The sequence below is a fragment of the Cyprinus carpio genome, unplaced genomic scaffold (assembly GCF_018340385.1).
Source record: "Cyprinus carpio isolate SPL01 unplaced genomic scaffold, ASM1834038v1 S000006773, whole genome shotgun sequence".
Taxonomy (NCBI): Eukaryota; Metazoa; Chordata; class Actinopteri; order Cypriniformes; family Cyprinidae; genus Cyprinus; species Cyprinus carpio.
Genome location: NW_024879364.1, coordinates 74,870 through 97,122, shown reverse-complemented (window position 1 = coordinate 97,122; position 22,253 = coordinate 74,870). Strand labels below are relative to the sequence as shown.

General features: G+C 36.0%; 1 pseudogene; it reads left to right on the top strand.

Annotated features, from left to right (window-relative positions):
* Positions 1–1,825: 1,825 nt before the first annotated feature.
* Positions 1,826–13,728, top strand: LOC122144833 (annotated as a pseudogene).
* Positions 13,729–22,253: the final 8,525 nt, after the last annotated feature.

Here is a 22,253-nt window from a genome sequence, read left to right as displayed (position 1 = left end):
CGACAGACTTGTAGCCCAGGCGTCAGTTTACCTTTAAGTATCAGTTTTATTCCATAGTCGCTCATGGCTACGGTATTGCACACGCTGAATAGCTACATCATTGTGGCCGATCATTTTCGGAACGTTCCACATTTACGCGGCATACTTGGAGAAAGCCTCTCTATATGAATTAAACTAGTAGCATCTGATTCGTTCATTCAGTTGATAAACCCTTAAAGAATCTACTAGACGGCGATGGGACAAAGAATTCCGCTGAACCCGCATTTATACCAAGTCGGTTAACTATGTGTTCGACCATGGGTGCCTGAAAGGCCCGTACTCGTTGTGAACAAGGAAAAGGTGGGGCACTTAATGCCCGTAGCACACCGATTGGCGGGCCGGCCAAACCCGTAAAAGCTTCATCAGTCGTCTGTCTGACAACCCAATCCTTTAAGGAGATATGTGGACTGAAAGTCCAAACGGGGAGGCTTCGATGACGGTTCCCCATTAAACGCCGAAGTAATAACACAGGGATCAAGGTACGAGAAGTAGGAAAACGCTCATCAATCAGTGCTCAGGTCGTGCTTGCCCCAGCAGTGCTTCAACCGAACGTTCATGAAGCTGTCGGACAATAGCTGTTTGATAAGCAAAAAAAAAACAAAAATACCGACGTGTAGTAACACATTTGTCTCAACTCTGTGTCTCGCCGCATCATGGTCGCGCCAGGTGTGGGGAGAACACCGCTGAATGCATGGTAGTTTACGCAGCTGGGCTGACACACAGAATGGGCGTCAGCTGACACTCACTGATCATCACTGACAAATCGACTACCCCCTCTAGCTTCATATTCGCAGATGAATCGCGTTTCGATACAGAAGGAACACAAAGTAGAGACTCGCGGACAGTGTAGCTTGTCAGTGACCTACGCTCTGTCTATTAAAGCGCTCCAATTGAAGCAGGTCGGTGTCGGATTAGCGCTACATAGGCAACAGCGCTTTAACATGATGAAGGATGCACGTGACAATCACATGCGCGATACATTGCCCAGAGCCCTATGACCTATTCTTATGGTACTGTACAGATCAGCGCTGTACTCCTCTCCATCAGGCCGCGATGGTTGCTTCTCATGTTCAAGGCCTTCACCTCTAACGTGAGGAAGTTGGGCACCCTCAGAGCCGCGGGTGCGGTCGCATGTGGTACCAGGACCATGCGTGCGCTCGACCTGCCCGGTATGGAGCTCTGTAAACTATATTTTCCTTATTTAAAGTTCTGGTGGGATATCTGATTTATTGAAAACTTATACAGCAGATCACTAAACGGCTTGTTCTTCCGGGGTTGGGGAATTCCTCCGGACTCAGAGTCTGTAGTCGGATCATAGCCGCGTGGACCTGCTAAAAGCTTTCTGATCTCTGGGCGTGCGGCACCCGGTTCTTTACGGGAGCCCAGGCTACTGGCAGTGGCCATGTACGCCCTGCCGTTCCTCCAGAAACACAGCGCCCACCTGCATGGCTTTTGTGCCCATATTGGCCGTCCATCCCCGTAGGGCACCGCGCGGCATCCATCCCCACAGCATACTGCCCGTGCCTTACCCCCATCGACCATCACAGGGGATGCCGTATGTGCTTTCAAATCATCTGCACACTTGATTTAATGTATTGGGTTTAATTCTCGACGAGGGTTCTCGTCTGTATGTAACAGACTGCCTACGACGGCTCATATGATATGGAAGTTATGTACAACACCAACCTAAAGGGGCTCCCAACTCTCAATACGAACCTGAATGCATCCTGCCACTATCAACCCGTAGGGTGGGAAGCTGCCAGGATCGCGACACCAGCCTAGTTACATGGCAAAACCGACCTGCGAGTTTTCCGTCCCGCACGCTGCCTCGGACTTCCTCGTGGCAAGCGCCGAATGCGGGACTTACAGAAGAGGAGAGCAACGGTTCAACAAAACGGGGGAAAATTGAATATTGAAAGAAAGGGGGTGGAGAGACAAGACCGACGCTAGACAAGAAACTGATGAACATGACTGGCGGTTTAGCTGTATAAAGCAAACCAGTCCATGACACGTAACACCACACCTGAAACTCTCTATCAGCACGCCATCCAACATACAACACGCACTATCACGTTATGTATTTCACTGCGTGAACCATCAAGAGATTAGCAATATTATACAATATATCAAACAACAAAACTTCGGCAGAATTACTAATAGTAGCTAAGCCCTATTTTGCTTGATTGGTCGCTATTTCCTTTTATCCATGCATTTTTGAACAATTGATAATTCACGGATTAAAATAGGCCTGACCCGGAGTCATATGTTAAAAACCACTTGGTAGCACAGCCTGCTGGCTGTTCTCTAAATGGCTGTTCTGATGGTTTCCTTGTTTTCCATTCTGCTGAATGTGCCTGTAACAACACAATAGGCCTGGTTTTTTCCAGTCCTGATCACTAATGCCGGAGTATGGTTTTTTGCCATGGTTTTCTGTTCTGGACAGAGGGTTCTGGTTTTCTGTACATAGTTAGCCATGTTTATCCAGTTTCTGATAGCTGTTTCTTTATTGCTGTTTGCCAGGGATTTTCCTGTAACACATGCGTTTCCAGGTTTTCCAGATCTTGGAAATTTTCTCCCGTAACGCCTGGGGTTTTCCATAATTTCTGGTCTGACGGATTTTCCTGTAGCATAATTGCCATGGGTTTTTTTTTCTGAGGCAGGTTGGTTCTTATATCACTGCTTGCAACATTGTTTCCAAAAAGGTTGCGCCAACAATGTCCCTGTAACTCAGTTTGCCATGGGTTCCAGTCTGGAAGCAATCTGACTGTAACTTAGTTGTCCGTGGTTTCCTTTCTGCGGTTATATTCTGACCTCGCATGTTTCCCATAGTTTTTCTTGGCTGTGGTAATTGTTTCAACTGTAAAAGAAAAGAAAAAAAAAAAAAAAACAAAACCGCAGTGTGTCGTGGTTTACTTATCTTATGTGGTCTCATTCCCCATAAAACATGGTTGACCAACGTGGGTTCCGTTCCGTCGTGAAGAAATGTTCCTAGTACTTAAGTTTTGCCATGGTTTTTCCTAAGTGTTGATTTCTGTCAAAAAAAAACGAAACCCATTTACAGTGGGTTCCAGTCCCTGATAGTGATTCTGTTAACGCGTTTTTCCAGTCTACATGGATTTCTTGCCTCTGGGCACGAATGTTTCCTTTTCACAGTAGTTGCCATCGTTTCCGTTTCGATGAGAGTTGTTCTTAGTAAGACGCTGCTGCCAATGGTTTTTCCATCCTGAACCCTGTCTTCCTGGAACTCCAGCTTCCATGGGCCTCTCCTTTCTGTAGGGATGTACCTGATAACACAACTGGCATGGTGTTGCTTTTCAGTGCTACGACAGGGTTCTTGTGAATCGTGGTGCCAGACTGTTTTTCCGCACCTGGCAGGTTTGTTCCTGATAACATACAAGTTGTCTATAGTTTGCTAGTCTTGACAGTTGCCTTTCCAATAACAGGGTTTTCCATTCTGAGGAGGCGTGTTCGGTACCCTCATGTGCCATGTTGTCTGGTCTTTGAGCTGTTTCCTATACTAAACTTTCCATTGGTTGCATGGTAAAACTTTGGAGGGTGTTTTCTAATACGGATTGTCCTGGTTAGTGCTAACCAACATGACATCAATTGTAATTACCAAAAATCATTGTCATGACTGCCATCACCCTCCAGCGCGAATCATACTGGGTGTGCGGGAGATTCAATCAATCCTACAAGAACAAAGGCCCTCAAAGAAGAACAGTGTTTCTCATTTTTTTGTTTGAATGGGTTCTTGTCTTATCCCATCTCTCTCGTGAAATCATCCCCGAGTGCTGTTCTCACCAGCAGCTGCACAATAGCACAGACTACTGCTAGGAAGCTGGAACGTGTAGGATAAATGGGAAATGACTCACCATATGGTTTTAGAAGTGCAAAAATAGAGACAAACAGTTGCAGTATTGAAGCCTGTTAAATTGCATTTGTTCATTATCAGTAGTTGTCAGACTTGTACTCGCAGTAGAATGATTCCTTGCCTTACAATAGACATGCCTGAGAACTGCAGAGAAGAAAAGATGTTCACTTTAATGGTGCTGGTATTTACATTCCCACACTCTAAAGAATGTATGTGTTTCATTACATATTTAATTATTTATGTGCTTAAAGCTTCTCCAATGACGAACATGTTACGTGTGGTGGTATTTCTGTGCTGGGTGGTCTGTTGTTTTGTTTAGTATTATATCACGCTAACTGAATAGTATTTTAGCGAACGTGAGAGGCACCCTCTGACATCCCAAACTCTTCAACCTTAAGGGATCCTGGTACTGCAGAGCCATGAAACATACTTTTGTTCAATGCAAATAAGTTTCATTACAGTTATGGTCGTGCGTTTGTTGAGTGAAATGGACATACACCACTAGAAGACATCAGGTACCACCAAACAATTGTAAGGGAGGGTTCTATAAGTGAACTAAATTTGGAAGTTAAAGTTTCAAACGCTTCAGCCCTCTCGCACGGACTCAATGTCTGTCAAACAACGTGGTTTGTTGGTTGGAATAGTAGAACAGGAACGTAACATAACGTCTAAACGCGCACTTCACCTTACAGTGAATAGCTTGGCCGTGTAATGAATAAATAAATATGAACAATTACAACTTCATCTCGGCTTTCAAATCACACATCATATGAATATCGTGCACAATATATAACAAACATCATGCAACACAAAATAACGTGCAAATACCCGGTGGTCATTTACACTAAGAAGCACTGGGGTCCAGAGGAGTACACATGGAATCCTACACACTAATGGATTTTTTTGACTAAATGAGAACAATGGTGGGCTTCAATATGAATGTTCTGTCCAGAGATCGGGTACGTACCGATAATACGTGTGAGGACTAAATTTGTTTCTTGTACATACTCTGAAATCGACAGTGTAGCCTACCGTTTCATAATACAGTAGTTTTGATCTTTCTCAGTTTGTTTTAAAAGGATTAACTAGCAATTATGAAATTTTGAATACAATGTAAATTTTTCAATAAAGAGATTATACGTTTGTGAAACCATATACCTATAACGATTAGTATAAATTCTAGAATACTATTATAATTGTAATTTTTAGAGTGTTATTATCGTGACTAATTTAAGAGGTATAATTTCTTATCACAGAGTGAAACGTGAAAGATCTTGAGCTTGTGTAGAACCCACTCTGGGACGATTGGAACGCGGCAGTGCTAAATACTAACGTCGCGTACCGGGTGGTTAACTAACGTTTTAACCTACACAGGTGGACATCAATACTCTATTTTCCGTGAACTTCTAATAAAATAACCACAACGACTCTATAAATTCGGTTGAACTATTGCATGTAATTGTCACCTTTATGGTGGGCACCATCATGTTTTTTATATTTAATAGTATTTGTATCATTGGTCTTTGTACCTCAGTACATTCACAAGAGAATCCAAACACTAATAATAAAAAAGAGAAAGTCACACAATAAGCTAAAACCTTCTACAGAAAAGGTGAGGTTAACGAAGAATAAGCCTAGTAAACAAAATGTGTATTAAATATAATAAACTATTTTTTTTTTACAATAGTGACCAGTAAAAAAGCAAAAAAGCATTTTTAAATTATAATCGTTAACCGGGTTGTATGACCACGTGTGCGTACATTGTGTGGTGGTCAGGTGGCCAGGCAATATGAATCGCCTTATTGCCGGACGTCATGACGCACACCCATGAGTCTCTCTTCGTGTGAAGATAGGCTGCATGTCTTAAGCATCATTCGAAACGGACTGGAACCGAAAACAGCCCCAAAAACTGCTAAAATTCCCCCCTCTTTCTTGTTCCTCCTCTGTCTCCCACTCCACGGCCTTACACATGCACGTCCTGCGTTCAACGAATCGCGAATTTCTAACCTAGCGGGACGAAAAAACTAAGATTGATAATAATGACCGCAGAAAAAGAAGAAGCGAGTGAATCGCAGTTTGTTACACTGCGAGTAAATCATCATCAAAGGATGGGGGAACGGTGAGTTGTCTTCTGTATTCAAACCCGCGACAAACCACATCCGCCGACGGAGGTTTACCATCTTAAAAATCGGCCATATACATAAGTACTCGTGAGCTTAATATCTGAAAGAAATGCAAAATGCTTTGTGAAGGGGTCACGCGTTTGGAGGAGTAACTGAGCATGCAAGCTTGACACCTATTAGCGTTTTCACTGCCTGTAAAAGGGCCAACTAAATCAAATTAACAGCGCACTATAAAATTGAAGATCAAGACGTTGATTTATTAATGCACAGGTGCCGTTGATGCCACAAAACTAGATGCCTTTAAAAATATTAACAAGACTTAACTATCACGGACTACGTTCAAAGTGAAAACCAAAGAATTGTGTAACTTTGTGTTGTCCACCCTGAGTGAAAACATTGTCTTTTGGCTCACACGCACAAACAAGGGGGAGCCAAAATTCATGATAAAACTAGTCAAATAGTCCTTGCCTAGTCCACCTTACACTGCTTAGGTAAAAGAGACTAAACAAGATACAGTTCTTGGCCTAACACGCGTACTAGATTACACACTTGCTGCATTAATGGATTTTAATTGGTCATTGTATTTTTCCTAGAGGGATCTATGTTTGTTATTGACTTTTTTTTTTAAGTTAAAAAGTCTGGGCCTTTTAAAAAAAACACCTCGTTTTAGCCCTTTTAAAAAAACAAAAACAGGCTATGATCGTCCATCAATGACACATGAATGATCTCTCAGTATACATGTTGGTATCGATCTGATGTTTATGATGGTTCTGCACACCGTGTTTGATTTTGTACGGGAAGATATACATCACTTGCTGTCGGGAACGACTCATAAAATTCCAGGTAACAGTTTACAATTGTTTGGATCTTATTACACATGTAGTGTGCCACTGAATGTCCCTAAACCGTAGTTTTGTATATACCTAGTTGAAACGGATTTATACCAGTAGTTTCTTTATTAAAATGTACTGGTCGTGCTGTTGCATACGCTTTCAAATTTTAATAATTCAGTTCATTATGTGGTGAAATTGAAATATGCCATGTAGATGGAAGCTTTAGTTCGTCGTAAGGGAGGTGTCATTCAGGGGGGTGTTGTGAGGTTAGTAGCATTTATTGATCGTGTCCTTTTATCAAAGTTTATTATTTTGTTAATAGATTGCCTGAAATGCTTTTAACAGTCTGTTAGGTTTGATAACCCGGTCAGTCTAACGTTACTACTGACATTAACATCTTATGATTTTTTTGTCTTATCTGTCTTATTATTATATTTCTATTAATTTTTTTCTATTGTTAGAACAGTAACAATAAGTAGCTTTGCCATGTTATTTTTCATATTTCATTCTCGGCCGTACGCTTCTGTATTTATTTTCACTTATTACGTTTAGTAAGTTTTGTCTTCAACGCTTAGCCTTCATCGTCTTTCCCAAGTAAATACTGTCTCGCTCACAGCTTTTCGGCGGTATTCAACGGTGTAGTAATTTTTGTATGTGCTTTTGTCATTTTTATTGTATTTTTTCTATCATATCTATCATATCGATCTATCTATCTATCTATTGATCTCTCGCTCTCTCCGCCATCTCTCTCTCTCTTAACTCCTCTCTCTCTCTCTTCTCTATATATATAAATATATTAGATTATATATGTATAATTTTTCCTCAGTTTTACACGTTTTTTACTTCCACTTATTTTTATTTAATTGTAATCTTTCCATTGAGTTTCCATCTAACATTTCATATTTGATTTTATTTTTATCTCTTTTCCAATTACTGAAAGCAATCTTTAGCTTGCTGGGCAACAATTAATCGCATCAAAATAAAAGTTTTTGTTTTTACATACTGTATGTGTATGTTTACTATGTGTTTTATTATGTATAAATGCACACACATACAGTATATATTTTGAAAATATTTATATACATATGTTTATATTGTTTATTATTATATGTAATTATATTTTAATATATAAACATAGCATATTTTAAATTCTTAAATATATACATGCATTTGTTTGTATTTATATATATATATATATATATATGTATTTGTTTGTATATACGATATAAAAAACATTTTGCACGCTCATATATTATCTAAGCGAAAACTTTTTTATTTTGGATGCGATTAATTGTTTGAGCATATTCCACAAATAGTTTTTGAATTAACAATATAACGGCAGCTTCCTGAAAAGCGACCATTTCTTTACAAATAGGCGAAGTGATAATAAATGTCACATAATAGATCAATGATTTAAAAATGCTTTAAACTCAAGCGAGCCCCTCACAATGTGAATGTGGTCAGTCCCAGATTGAGTTTACCCAGATCATTTTAGCTTTAGAATTTTCATTAAACTCACCCACATGTTGCCTAAGAAAACGATTGGCTTCTTCCACTTACGAGGAAGCAGACCGTTTTTTATCAAAATGTCCCTGCTAAACTTGTTTTTATTAAAATTGTAGGTTGTGTAAGGTCTAAATTTAAACCTAGTTTCCAGAGTTCCTGTGTTTTGTAATTTTGTATCCTCTTTGAATATATTTTATCTTGGCTGCAGCACAAAGTAATGCAGAATCGCTTCACTGGTTGGTGCTCGAGTTCCTCTCCTGAAAACGTCTGATGCCTGGTTTGATAGATCAGGCCTCAAACAGTCTAATCTGTGTCATCAGCCCATCCGAGAAGCTCTAAAGGATGTGTCGCCAGTACTGGTTTTGTTTCCTCCTGCATGGTTGGCATCTCTGGTTCTTCTCTCTCCAGCCTCAAGGCTATAGTTTCTCCCAAGCGTTTATCATGCTGTCATGGTCATATTTCTGGAGTTCTTCGCTTGGGGTTTGCTTTGTAGCACCTACTTTGCCAGGGGAGTAAGTTGGGGTTGTTTTTGAACCCAGAGAGATAAGCTGTTTTTGTATTTAAATCGAGATGTTATTTTTCACCATATCAGGTGACGTTTATTTCATGTTACAGGTGTTAGGAAATAGCGTTGCTCGGGTAATATGATGGATGATCGTGTAGGAAAGCTTCAAACTTGCATTGGCGTCATAACTGATGTTGTTTTGTGTCTCGTGTGTCTGCAGGCTCTTCATGAAACCTTAACGAAAGTTTCTCATGAATGGCTTGATTCAGGGGGTCAAGGTATCGTCTTTAACATCCTTCGGTTTACATCCTGATAATCTGTCTAGTTCATGTTTCAGAAGCGCGTGCTTTGTCCGCAGGGTCTGCTGTCGTTCTAAGCGCCTCCTCTGATTGGTGCTCTGTCAGACGGTTGGGGAAGGAAGTCGTTTCTGTTACTGGCACCTTTGTTCTTCACGTGTGCTCCAATTCCTTTATTGAAGATCTCCCAGGGTATCTTTGTTGTTTTCTTGTGCTTGGACACAAAAAACTTTGTTAGATTCATTTTAATGAAAATGTAGAAAAAGAATTTTGATGTCGTTTAAATTTTTTTGTTTTTTATATCTCAAATTAAATTTTTTATTTAATATTTAAAAGCTTACTAGATTTGGATATCTGAATGATATTCATCATGATGTATCTTTTTAACAGTGTTAATTTAGTATTATTTATATACCGATATAATATTTATTAATGTTTTGAATTCGTTTAAATATTTATATTTTAACTTTCAAAATTTTTGTAGATTAGTTATGTGCTTTTGTCATTTTTTTTATTAGTTTATATTTAAATAAAAAATTTTTTGGGGGTTATTTTATTTAATTGTTACATTATATATTTGTCTTTTTTTTAAATATAATGTTTAGTCTTTTAGTATTTTTATTTTTAGGTTATTTTTTCTATTATATGCTAATTTAAAAGAGGAGATAATAAACAAATTTCAAGTTACAGCTTCAAAATTTTAATAGTTTAGTTGCATGCTTTTGTCATTTAAAAAAATCCCTTTATCTTTAATTTATTTTTTATTTCATTGTTAGTATATTTTGTTCTATTTTCAGTCATTTTAGTATTTAATTAAATATTAATTTAATCATAATTTATTTTAATTATCTTAATTATTTTATCTTAATTGAAAAAGCAAATATGATGTACACAAATATTTTCTGTGTCCAATGTCAAAATTCAAGAAAAAGTTTTTTGTTTTTTTAATTAAACAACAACAACAACAACAATACATATTTTATTGTAATATTAGTAACAGCCAATACAGATCATCTTAAAAAGCCCAAATATCCAATCTCACCGATATATCGGTTTGTTTCTGTTTCGTAATACACATGCACATCTTAAATCACATGCTTGCACAGATTTAAAAGTGTTCCTGTTGTTTTTCAGGTGGTACTTTGCCATTATCTCTGTACTGGAGTGTTTGCCGTTACCTCTCTCGGTTATATTTGCCTATGTGGCCGACATCACCCAAGAACATGAGCGCAGTATGGCTTATCGCATGGTACGGATAACCCCTCAACACAACACCATCTCTTTTTGCCCTTTGTTTTGTATTAACCTCTCTGTTCCTTCTCTGAAAGGTCTCGGCCACGTTTGCGGCGAGTCTGGTGATAAGCCCAGCCATCGGCGCGTATCTGAGTCAGGTCTATGGAGACAGTCTGGTAGTGGTTCTGGCTTCTGCCATTGCTATGCTGGACATCTGCTTTATCCTGGTGGCCGTGCCCGAATCGTTTCCGGGAAAAGATGAGACCGGCCTCCTGGGCGCCCCAATCTCATGGGAACAAGCAACCCCTTTGCTGTGAGTAGATTTGACCTTTTCGAGCTTTTTTAAAAATGATCGGTACAGTAATATAAACAATCACAGTCCAATCAATTCCCAATAGATAAAAGCATTTCCCTACCGAAAACCAGTTTTATTTGGAAATAATCATTATGGACATTAACTGCATTGCAGATATAGTAACTGGTAAAGTGATTGTTGGCTGGAAATAACACTTTGCTCATATCCTGTGTGGTTTCTGTAGGGAAACGTTTGTTACGCCCATTTCCCCTCAACAGCAGGGGTGTCCCATAATGGAGTTTTTTGTATATATAGACATATAAGGCTGTTTGACACGTGGGTTCTAAAGAGTTCCTCTGAGGTCTGCTGTAGTTTCCCACAACAGTATTCTTGGTTTTGATTGTTAGTACCACATGCCAACTTAAGACCATTTAAAGGTTGACTTTTACACATGGGGCTCAAAGCACATAAACGAATGCGAAGCGTCTCAAACTGCTTTAAATATAGCATGTTTTGTGCCATAACTTTTAGGTTTTTTATAAAGATTTTTGGGTTGCACTTTATTTAACAGTACGTGTACTTACATGTGCTTATAGTGTACTTACAGTTATTTATCGAAGAAAGTTCTGGTAATACAAGGTAACTACATGGGGTAGGTTAGGTTTAGGGGGAGGTTTTAGGTTAGTTTCCCATTATTACATAGTTATTGTAATTACTAATAAGTACTATATGTACAATGGGAACAGGACTGTAAAATAAAGTGCTACCGATTTTTGTTTTCCCCAAAAAACCATAAGTTCTATGTATGTATGTGGGTATAATATTAAAATATTATATATATATATTATATATATATGAGCAATATCACACCATAGCCATGCGATATGTCTGTATATCGGGACGCTGTGATTCAGCCGCAGAAATTACATTGTGCCGATATAAAGCCATATTGTTTCAGCTCTTTGTGCAGAACACTTCCTTTCCGCCACAGATTCAATCTCAGTTTGACAGTTTTAACTGCCGAGATCAAGCCCCGTTATATTAGAAAACATCACTTTAGAACTAATATACTACAAAGGAAGCTGAGTTGCTTCAACTAAAAGCAATATTGTATTATATATTATTATAAATTATTATTGTTATTATTGTATCACTATATTAAAAGCTTACTGTATTTTGTAAAGTATTATAAATATCGCACTCCTGGAAAAAGCTCTCGCCAATCAATTTGAGGACCAAAGAACGTTTTTATATATATAATTATATATATATTGGGCGCCTTTATGCCCAAAAATGTAATTGTGGATTTTTCCCCCTGAAATTGAAAATTGCATTTTTAAATAAAAATATCACTTTTTCTTAAATGATGTTAAACCATTTTGGGGTGCCGATTTTATATGAAAATAAAAAGCTGAAAACTGAATGTTTTCTATAGTAAGCCCAAATGCAATATAATGGGTTGGTTTCTTTTTTTAAATTATAAAAAAGAAAAAATATAATGGATTAAAATTTTTATTCTAAAACAAAAATTTAAAAATAATGGGAAAAAAAAACCCTTTAAGAAAGAAAAAAAAAAACGCTTTTAAACCCCGAAATAGCTTATGGATTTAGTTTAACTGCCGCTTTGAACGTTACGTAATTGTTGCTTTATAATTTGATCGCGATTAAAAAAATTAAATGGGCAGCCGAAAAAATAAATGTGGTGGTGTGGTGCGCTTTTTTTTCCATTGTCTAATTTGGGTTTTAATTTTAATGTTCAAGTTTGAAAAGTTGGAATCTGAAGTTTTGTCATGATATTATTTTTTAAAATCTTAAAAAACAGTTCATTTGAATTTTATTTATTTTTGTGTATATTTAAATATTTTAAATTAGTTTTATTTCCCTTTTTTCAATTTTAAATTTTAAATCTATATTTTTTTTATGTTAAAATTTTTTTTAAGTTTTTTGTAAATTTTTTTGTAGTTTTGCTTTTAATTTTTATATTGTTTTATTTTACACAATTTTTTATTTAAGTTTATTTTTTTTTAAATGTTTTTTATTATTTTATTACGAAATAAAATCGTTTTTTTAATCTCAAACTGCATTAGTACAACACGTCGTGTGCAATTTTTTACAAATAGAGAAGTGTCTGAGTGAAAAACCAATGTAATTTTTTTTCTTTTTTTAATTTTTGAAAATAAAAAACAAATGATGGTATTAAAAACTAGCAATTTTTAAAAACATTTAAAACACCAAAAAAATAAAACCCATTTTAATACAAAAGTATTTTAAAGATTAGCTTTACCCCTGATTTTTAAAATTTTAAAAAAGTTTTAAGGGTTAAATTAAAATCTTAAAAGGTTGGGCTAAAATAACTAATAATTAATTTAAATGTCCAAAATTCCCATTACCTTAAAAAAAATTTATAAAATTTAAAATATAGAACAAAAGAACTATTCTTAAATCTGAAGAGTGTTTAAAAAAAAGACTTTCCCACACAGTTTGGGTTTTGAGCATCAATCTCTTTTTCGTACAGTCTTTGAGGAAGGGTGGCCAGGACTCGACGTTCGTCCTTTTTAACAGTTTTTCCTGTCATATCCCTGAAGTGGGCAATACTCCAGCTTCTTCCTCTATCGCAACAGGTAGGGCAAGGAGGGATTTCGTCTATCTCTGTGGTTAATATCTACTTTCTTTTAATTAACTGTGTTTACTGAGGCAAGTCTGTTTATCAAAATTCGTTTTATTGTTTTATCCTCTCATCCAGATAATGGGATTTTCACCCTGAAAGTGTTGCAGGCTTTCATTGCTGTTCTAGGATTGATTGTCCTATGGTTGCACCCTGTCAGTATTTTTGTTTTCTGTCTATTACATACTATTAAATCCTTATTTTTATCTTGTGGAATGAAGTTATGTGACTTTTTTTTTTTCTTTTTGTTTATTTTTTCTGTCTACAGACGGTTGTATTAAGTTACTAATGCGGTCCATCGGGAACATCGACACAATTTTGCTGGGATTGTGTCTTTTCAGATTCGGCAGCTCGCCTGGTAGCGGGTTTCTGGATCGGAGCCGTGGTAAGTCCAAAGGACCTATAAAACCTGATAAAGACAAGACAGTGAGAATAATGTAAAACAGAATATAAAAAAAAAATACATAATGTAGGAACTGGTCTTGGGTGCATTGTTAAAATGGGTTGAACTGGTTGGCCTATTACAGGGAATTATTAAAACAGATTGAATTATACAGTCTACTAATGAAATGTCCAATTGCATTGCTGCCAGTCCACTCAGCGGAATGATAGTGGGGCAGCTTGAAGCCGTTGCCCGCCTATGTCTATGTCCAACTTTTTCACGTTCCTCCTGCTGTTGAGCGCCCTGAGTTTCCGTCACAGCTGATCGCCGGATCACCAGGGTAGGTTTTGCTTTTTTCTTGGAGTTTTATGAAGTTATAGATGCACGGTTTGATTCCCTAAGTTCCGAGCCTGCTAACGCTCGTGTGTCTGCAGGCGTGGGTCAGGGTATGGTTACGGGAATCATACGTAGGGGCTGTGTAACTGTTTTTTTGTCCAGGCGGCCCTCTATGGCTTCAATTCTCTACATCTTTCCCTGATCATGTCCGCTTGGCCAAGTTCCAGAGAAAGTACCCTATATACAAGCATCACGCGGGTTAACCGACACCACCAGTTAAGTCAAACCTGCACACCATTAACTATACGGGAACTACAATTGATTGTGCCGTTTATCGGCAATTCCAGGTTTGTTTAAAATGTTTACATTAGTTTTTTTATAATAATACACATAAGTTTTTTTTAAAATTCGAGTCTTAATGCTATTAAACACACACTGAGTTTAAAATATACTTTTTTCCGTGGGGCCATTAGACACTCGTTTTTCATCATATTCCTCTGAACAGAATTTGGATTACCGTGAAATGAACTGCAATTCAAACAATAAAAACTCCTACCTCACAGTTCCTAGGTCTAGGGGCAAAATTGTGTAATATTGTTCATAAATTGCAAATTTTTGTGTTGTGAAGTTTGTCCAACGTTTTGAATAGCTACAATGAATTGTTTGGTACCCAATTTGTAAATTGCTTGTAAAACACTTCTCAGACGTCAAGCTATTAATTTAAATAGTTTAAAACTATGTGCAAGATTTTGATCAAAGTTTTCATAGGACGATTCTTAAGGAAAAGAAACTTAAATTTTTTAAATTTTTTTGTCATAAAACTATTTGCAAAACTCTGCATGAATGTTTGTAATCTTGTTTTTGTTGTTAATTGTTTGTAGAACCATTCGTAAAATTTGCGCTGAACGAGTGTTTGTGTAAATGTAAAATGCAGAACTTATTGTTATTCGTCTCGGAAAAAAAGAATTGTTTGAAAAAACAAAAAATAAACCCCTTTGAAAGAGTTGTTTGGTAACAACTCTGTAAATTGCTCGTAAAATAATTCAAGTCAAATAAAATGTAATATATTTTTTACTATTTGCAAAATTCTAACAGATCTAATTTGTGTAAAATTTTTTGGGGAAATTCCAGAATCATGGTATCCAACAATCCAAAACTCATAATCCAAGCAATTCATCCATATGTAAAAATGAGTGAATTATCACAATAGTGTTTTATTCAGTAGGGTGAAGGAGTTTATAGAGAGCATCAGCATAGTTTTGTTGCGAACATTTGTTTTAAATAGCCTTCACGAGACAGTTTTGAGAAAAGTTCTTGACTTGCGTAACGGGGTTCCCCGCTCATTGTTTCCTCTAACAGAGTGCAATAAACCCGGGACCGCCCTTCCTCTTCGGGGCGGGGTTCTGTGCTGCTGGCGCTCCTGGTGGCGCTTTTCATTCCCGAAAACCCCCATAATGGGGACTCGTGCGGGCAGGGTGGGAAAAAGCACACATCCCCCACGGACACCCGCACAGTCCCCACCCACCGGAGAGGCCAAAGAGCCCCTTCTAAAAGGAAATAACGTGGATTGGGAGTTTCGATGTGGCCATTTTGGCCACGCCCCCCATTACGCATTGGGGAAGAAACTGCGCATGGAGGCTATTTTCATTTATTGAAATGTAAAGCTATATCGGAGGCACGGCATCTCACCCTGGAGCTCTACCTTCCTGCGAATTTTGTTTAAAAAACCCAAAACTTGTTCGTTAAGGTTAGGGGAATTACAGAAAAAAGGAAATCCAAAGGTTAAGACTGAGCGCCTGCAATCACCAATAAGCCCCACTTTTTAAAAAAAATGAAAAAAAGGAGGCATTTTTTAAACAATGGTTCTGTCCAAAGGCACTTTTTTCAAGGGCTTGTTTTATTCTTTTTTATTACTTGTTTTGGCCCTTTTTTTGTTTTTCTTTTAAATTGCCCATTTGGCTGCTAGTTCTTCATTACCTATTTTCACTCGGGACTTAAACTGGTCAGAATGTTTCCGAACACAGTGTTTCCTCTATCAGAAGTCATGCAATGACAAAAAACGGCTTCTTTCAAAAAACGAAAGCAGAAAAAATATTAAAACGCCCTATTGAAAGAATTTGCTTGAAAAAATTATGCAACCCTTTCGAAAAAAAATTTTTGATTTAAAAGGGTAGAATTGTTCCCTAAAACTCTTCGGAATTTCACGAAGAATAAATTCATCATTCGTTTTTAAAAAAAGTCTTCGTAAAGCCGTTCGTAAGATTTCAGTTAACGCATTTGTGTGAATTGTTCTAAATTATTTGCAAGGTTTTGGTTGAAAAAAATTTGAGTACTCTTGAAAAACCCAAAGTTTTTTAGATGGAAAAATTGGGGGAATTTGTTTCCCCCCAACTTTTGCTAAATTCGTTCAACAAAAATTGTTCAAATCTTTCCCATAAAACCATTCTTAAACTTTTTGGACGAATTTCTTTGGTGAATTTTTCGGAAAAACTTTGGGAAAAACCTAGGTAAGAATTTTCGTAAAAATTTTTTCGAATTGGTTTTTAAAACCCTTGAGTTTTAAAAAATTTTAAAAAGTTGTTGTCTATAAATTTAAATTAACAGAGCGATTTTCTTAAGCGTTTATAAACGTTTTGGGGAAATCCATAAAATTTTGGTTTTTAGGCCCAGACCCTTACTAAAGGGTTTTGCTATAAAAAATTTCTGCGGTTTTATGGAAACACGAGTTTGTTAGTTAGGGGAACCTACGGATAATTTTTACGGATTTTTTAAAGCTTTTCGTGAAAGGCCTTAAAGCCGTTCGGTTTCAATTCGCAAACGATAGCCCAGTGGAAGATTGTGACAGCTTCCAAAAATTCTTTTTCGTTTTTTTCCTGTTTAGCTGAAAACCTGTTTTCTTTTTTTCATTAGAACGTGGGGGTTTTTTCCCACTTAAAAGTGTTGTTGACGGAAAAGGTGAATTTTAAATGAACTCTTGAGATTGAGACACAATAACTCTTTCGTAAAAAAACGTAGGCTGATCTAATCAGTGTGAAAGGAACAGTACGGTCTTCCTCTGGATTTTGCTTTCAGCCTGGTGAAAAACCCTTTTTTGAAAATAGTAATTTTTCCCCAAGCACTCGCAATGCCATGACATTGTGAAATTTTCCAGTGGCCTTTCATGTATTTTTTTTGTTTTCATAAGCCAGATACGGCTAATTTTAGTGTCGACATTTGACCAAATGTAGTGGATATATTATTGAGACCAAAGACAGGCGAGTTAATCTGACATATATTTTGTGTGCTTTGGATATTTATGATATTATTTCCTGTAAAATATTTCCTTCCGCTCTGAATCAGGGTGTGTTTTTTTTTTTACTTTCTGTGTTCTGTTGTGCTAGACTATTTTCATATAATTTAAAACCTGGTGTATTTTTTTGACCTAACACTGTAAATAAGTCTAACATATTAAAGATCTAAACATGCGTTCCAATAAAAGTTTAAGTTTGATGTATGGTGATCGTGTCGGTTGTTTTTTATACTTTAAGCCCACAAAGCCACACAGTAAAAAGCTGAACAATTTTTTCAAACTACATTATTTTATCCACACAGTAAAAAGCTGAACAATTACGTAGCCAAACTGCAATCCATTAAAACCCTTAAAAAATTCCTGTATTAAACATAAAGAGAAAAAGATAAATTGCACACATGAATTAATAGAACCGCTTTACACAGCAAAAAACCCGTCCAATACATTTTGTCGTCCATAGCAAGAACTTAAATCTTACTATTAACCTTAAATTGCCAAGCATAAGAATACACCACTATTTGAGGATATACAGTGGCAGCTCTCTGAGTGTTTGGCAAAGGTTCATGTTCAGAGACAGTTCATGTATTTGAAATCACTTTTAAGACACTGAAAATACATTTTATATAGGCAACCACAGACCTAAGGACCAACTTAGCACCATTATCATGATACATTAGTCCCACACTAATGCTAATCTCCAAGCAATCAAGGAGCTCTTTGTACACTTGTAAACCACAGAGTAAGTAAAAAAAAAAAAGATTCAAATTTTGAGTTTTATAGTTCACAATTCCTGTTGGCTTCACCAAAAAAAAAAAAAAAAAAAAAACAGAATGAAAAAATAAAAAGTTAATTGAACTTTTTTCCTCACAAATGTAAGCTATAATCTCACAGTTTTCTCAGAATTGCAAGTCAAAAGTCCGAATTGTCGAGCAATGACTTGCGGGGAAAAGCCCTGTGTCTGCAAAAAAATAATAAATAGATAAAAAAATGCAATTATTTATTCAAATAAAACATTTGTTTTTCATATTCGTGGTAGCAAATGGTCTTCCATAGTAGCACAGTGAAAATGTATTTAAAATAAAATTTTTATAAATTATGAATACTTTTAAAACAAGAATATCATCTGCACAACCTTTGCAATGAATTCCCATCTTAGTAGTGCATCACACATTTAACTTAGGATGAATGAAGTGTATATACACTGCTGTTCGTCATCCCGGGAAATACGCAGAAGCTGCGGACGCTGTTGGTTTTGCTCCAGCTGTGTTCAAAGGCTTGGGATGTTTCTGTGATAAAAATATTTAATATTTAATAAATGGTCGAAAAACCTTCTAGAAATTAAGAATAACTAGGGAAAAAGTATTTTGTGGTTTGGCCTCTATTTAGATGCATGCTGGGTAGAATGCCGCGTAGGGGATGCTCTCATCTCGTCTCTCAAAGTACTTGAGTCCAGACCAACGGCCCTCCGCTTTTATGAGCAGAGATAACCGGCCCACACCAGAGGCCCTTTATTTTCAGAGAACAGGAAAGTAAACATGAAAGATGACTCACTTCTCTTTATTAGAAGGCTGGGACTAGTGCATTGGGACTCACGTCTGCTGCTGAATGTTTAGCCCATAGGGGTAACTGGACCTAAAAAGATTCACAGTGTTCTGTCAACATCATAAGCATGATTGTCACTAAACAAACACGAAGCATGCTTATGCTACGCTACATCTGTTTTAGGTCACTCAGTCAATGAATTCAGTTTTTCATTGTCCGAACAATATATGGCAATTTATTTTATGATTTTAGGTAAATTGGTTTAATTTTTTATTTTTTCATTTTTTTATGGAATTTTTTTTAATTTTTTTTATTTGGAAAATTAGAAAAAAAAAGTTATAAGTTAAACAATATATAATTTGCACAAATCAAGTGAAAATTGTTTATAACAACCATTTTTGAAAATGGTGTTGTGGGTTGATATTTTCACAAAATAATAAAAAAAGAGAACATTTTGGGACAATTTGGAAAAATACAGTTTTAATATTTTCATGAAATTATGGTGATAAATTTGATTAAAAAAATTGTTTTTAGAAAATGTAGGGGAATTTATTGATGAAAAATTTTATAAAAATTGTATTTTTTGAAAATGTTTGACAAAACTTTTTTTTATATTTTCACAAAATCATGGTAATGTTATAAAAATGTTATGCTTAGAAAGGGGTCATATGATGCGATTTCTAGTTTTCCTTTCTCTTTGGAATGTTACAGGCTGACTGTGCATAGATAAGATCCCTGAAGTTGCAAAGACTAAAGTCTCAAATCCAAAGAGATATTCTTTATCAAAGTTAAGACTCTGCCACAGCCCCCTTTAACAACGGCTCTTTACACACGGCCCCCCAACATCTCTACGTCACTAGTGAAATATTGCATATCAGCCCAATGTTCACACAAAGAAAGAACGGTTTCAGTAACGCAGTTATGTTGAAGCAGCATGTCCAGCGAGATGCTGTGTTTATCCTAGACATAAAGCAAAAAACACTTTTTTGTCTTTCCGAAAGTAGAGTCATTTAGGGAAGCTTTAAGATTTACTTACAACCGAACAGCAACGCCTTTAATGGATGACTGTTTTCATGAAGAGGACCTACACAATTACAGTAATGTACAGTATTTTGTTTTTTGATTTTTTTTTTGATGTTTAAATATTTTTTCATTTTATTTGTTTGATTATTCACAAAATATTGATATTTTAATGATCTTTATATGAGCATTTTATGTATTATTCTTTAATAAAATAGAGCTCGACTGAACAAGGCAGCCAAAACACCAGTTTTCCATTTGCTCCAGCCACAATCCTTCTATAATACAATGTTACTTGCCAAAAATGTTGTTTATCGTCAACTGCGAAGAAACACTACAGAATCGTATCGAAAAAGCATTAGCAAATAACAAAAATAAAAAAAGTGGACACCTTGTGTTAAGTTTTGAACACAAAAGAAATCAAAAAATTTGGGCTTTTTTAGTGTGAGAGAGACTACAATAAACAGGCAAACTATATAAAATACACTAATAATGCAGAAATAAGATGACATGAGAGAGAAAAGGAGAGATGAGGCCTGCTTGGTCCATACGCTGATTGTTGGCGCTGACGACGAGCGAGGTCCTGAGCTCACACAGGAAAGAGGAAGAGAGATTTGGAGTTTATCGTAGAGTATGGGAAACCCTGTCCCAAAGACAGGGAAACCTTTGCTATCCAGCTAGAGAAGACAGACAGCTACATCACTTCAAAAGACAAGTCCATCTGAATGCAAACAATCAAACTGATCCTTACGCCTTGATTTCCTGCTACATCTACAGAAAAAACCTGTTTCAGTCATAGTGAGTAATTACATATTGTGAGGAACCTTCCTGTTTCTCAGAGAACCTAGCATCAAAGGAGTCTCAAACATTCCGACAGTTTCCTGCTTCTCGAGAGAACTGGTTCTCATTCAGCGGCTTGTTTACCAAGTTATTCTGAAGAATATGAAAAGCAGAAAAATGCCTTGAAAATTTTCACTTCAAGAATACAGAAATTTAAATAAACAGAATACCTAATAAAGAGCTAAAAAAAAAAAAAAAAATTATTAAATTATGTGAAAGTATATAAATTAAACAATAATAAAATCAATACAAAAAACATCATAAATAAAAAGAGAAAAAAAAAACACATCAGAAATGCGTGATAAAAGAAAAAAATGAGAATAAAATAATAATATATAAAACCTAAATAAATTAGGGATGCACCATATGAAAATTTGTGGCCGATAACCTATAATTCTTTATATATATGAAACTGATAACGATATGTTGCCAATAAATCTAATCCAAATTTTTATATAATTTTTGAGAGCCCTTGATACAAAAAAGTCCTCACCACTTAAACCCTTCACAAAGCAAACAAAGCAGCCTACAAATAATAAGAATGCAAAAAGTCTCTAGACAACATTACCTGCGTGTAAAAAAAAATCAACATGATTCTATAGATAAATTTAACACGAAATAGCTCCGCACCAACAATAATGAATCATTATTAACCATATTGTTGATGACAAGAATAAGATAAAAATACAGTGGTTTGTTATGTATATATATATCAAATGATGTTGAAAAAGGAGTATCTTAAATAACAGCCATTTTGTTCAAACAGCACAAATTTCTGTTAAAGCGCGTGCTCTTTTGAAGAGCAGAATGAACACAGGTAACTGAGCGCTTTGGTAAGTATGCTTATTTGAGAATCATATTTTATACAACATAAACATAATATGAAACTTCTATAGGCATAAAAAGACTCAAATGCACAAGTGATTCTGCAACTAAGTTAACATATTGAGGTCATTCAAGGCTTCTATGATTTCTGTAAAGTCAGACAGAATCCGTGGAATTCCAGTCATAAGGAAAACGGAATTCACGTTTACCGGAAATGGCACAGAAATTTGTCATTTTTAATAAACTAAATAAGTGTCATTACCTTAAACAAATCACAATATAGAACAGTATCTGTAATATTAGCCGCAAAATCTATTAAATATGAATCCTGCAGGTTCTGCGTGTTCCTGTTATGAATGCGCAGACAATCAGTAATTTCTGTTATGCAAAGCTGAAGTTTTAGGACTTATCAACATGATCTTGAGAAAGCATTCTTATATATGATCATTATCAAAGTTGGAAACAGTTCTGCTGCTTAATATTTTTTCCAGAACATGTTAGACTTTTTTTTTTTCAGGATGACTTTGATGAATAAAGTAAAAAAAAAAAAAAGAAGCTAGTTTTTAAAGATAGATATGTTGTAATAACAATATACACTACTGGTCCAGTAAATTTGGGGTCAGAAAAAAAAACTCAGATGAACAAAAAAAAAC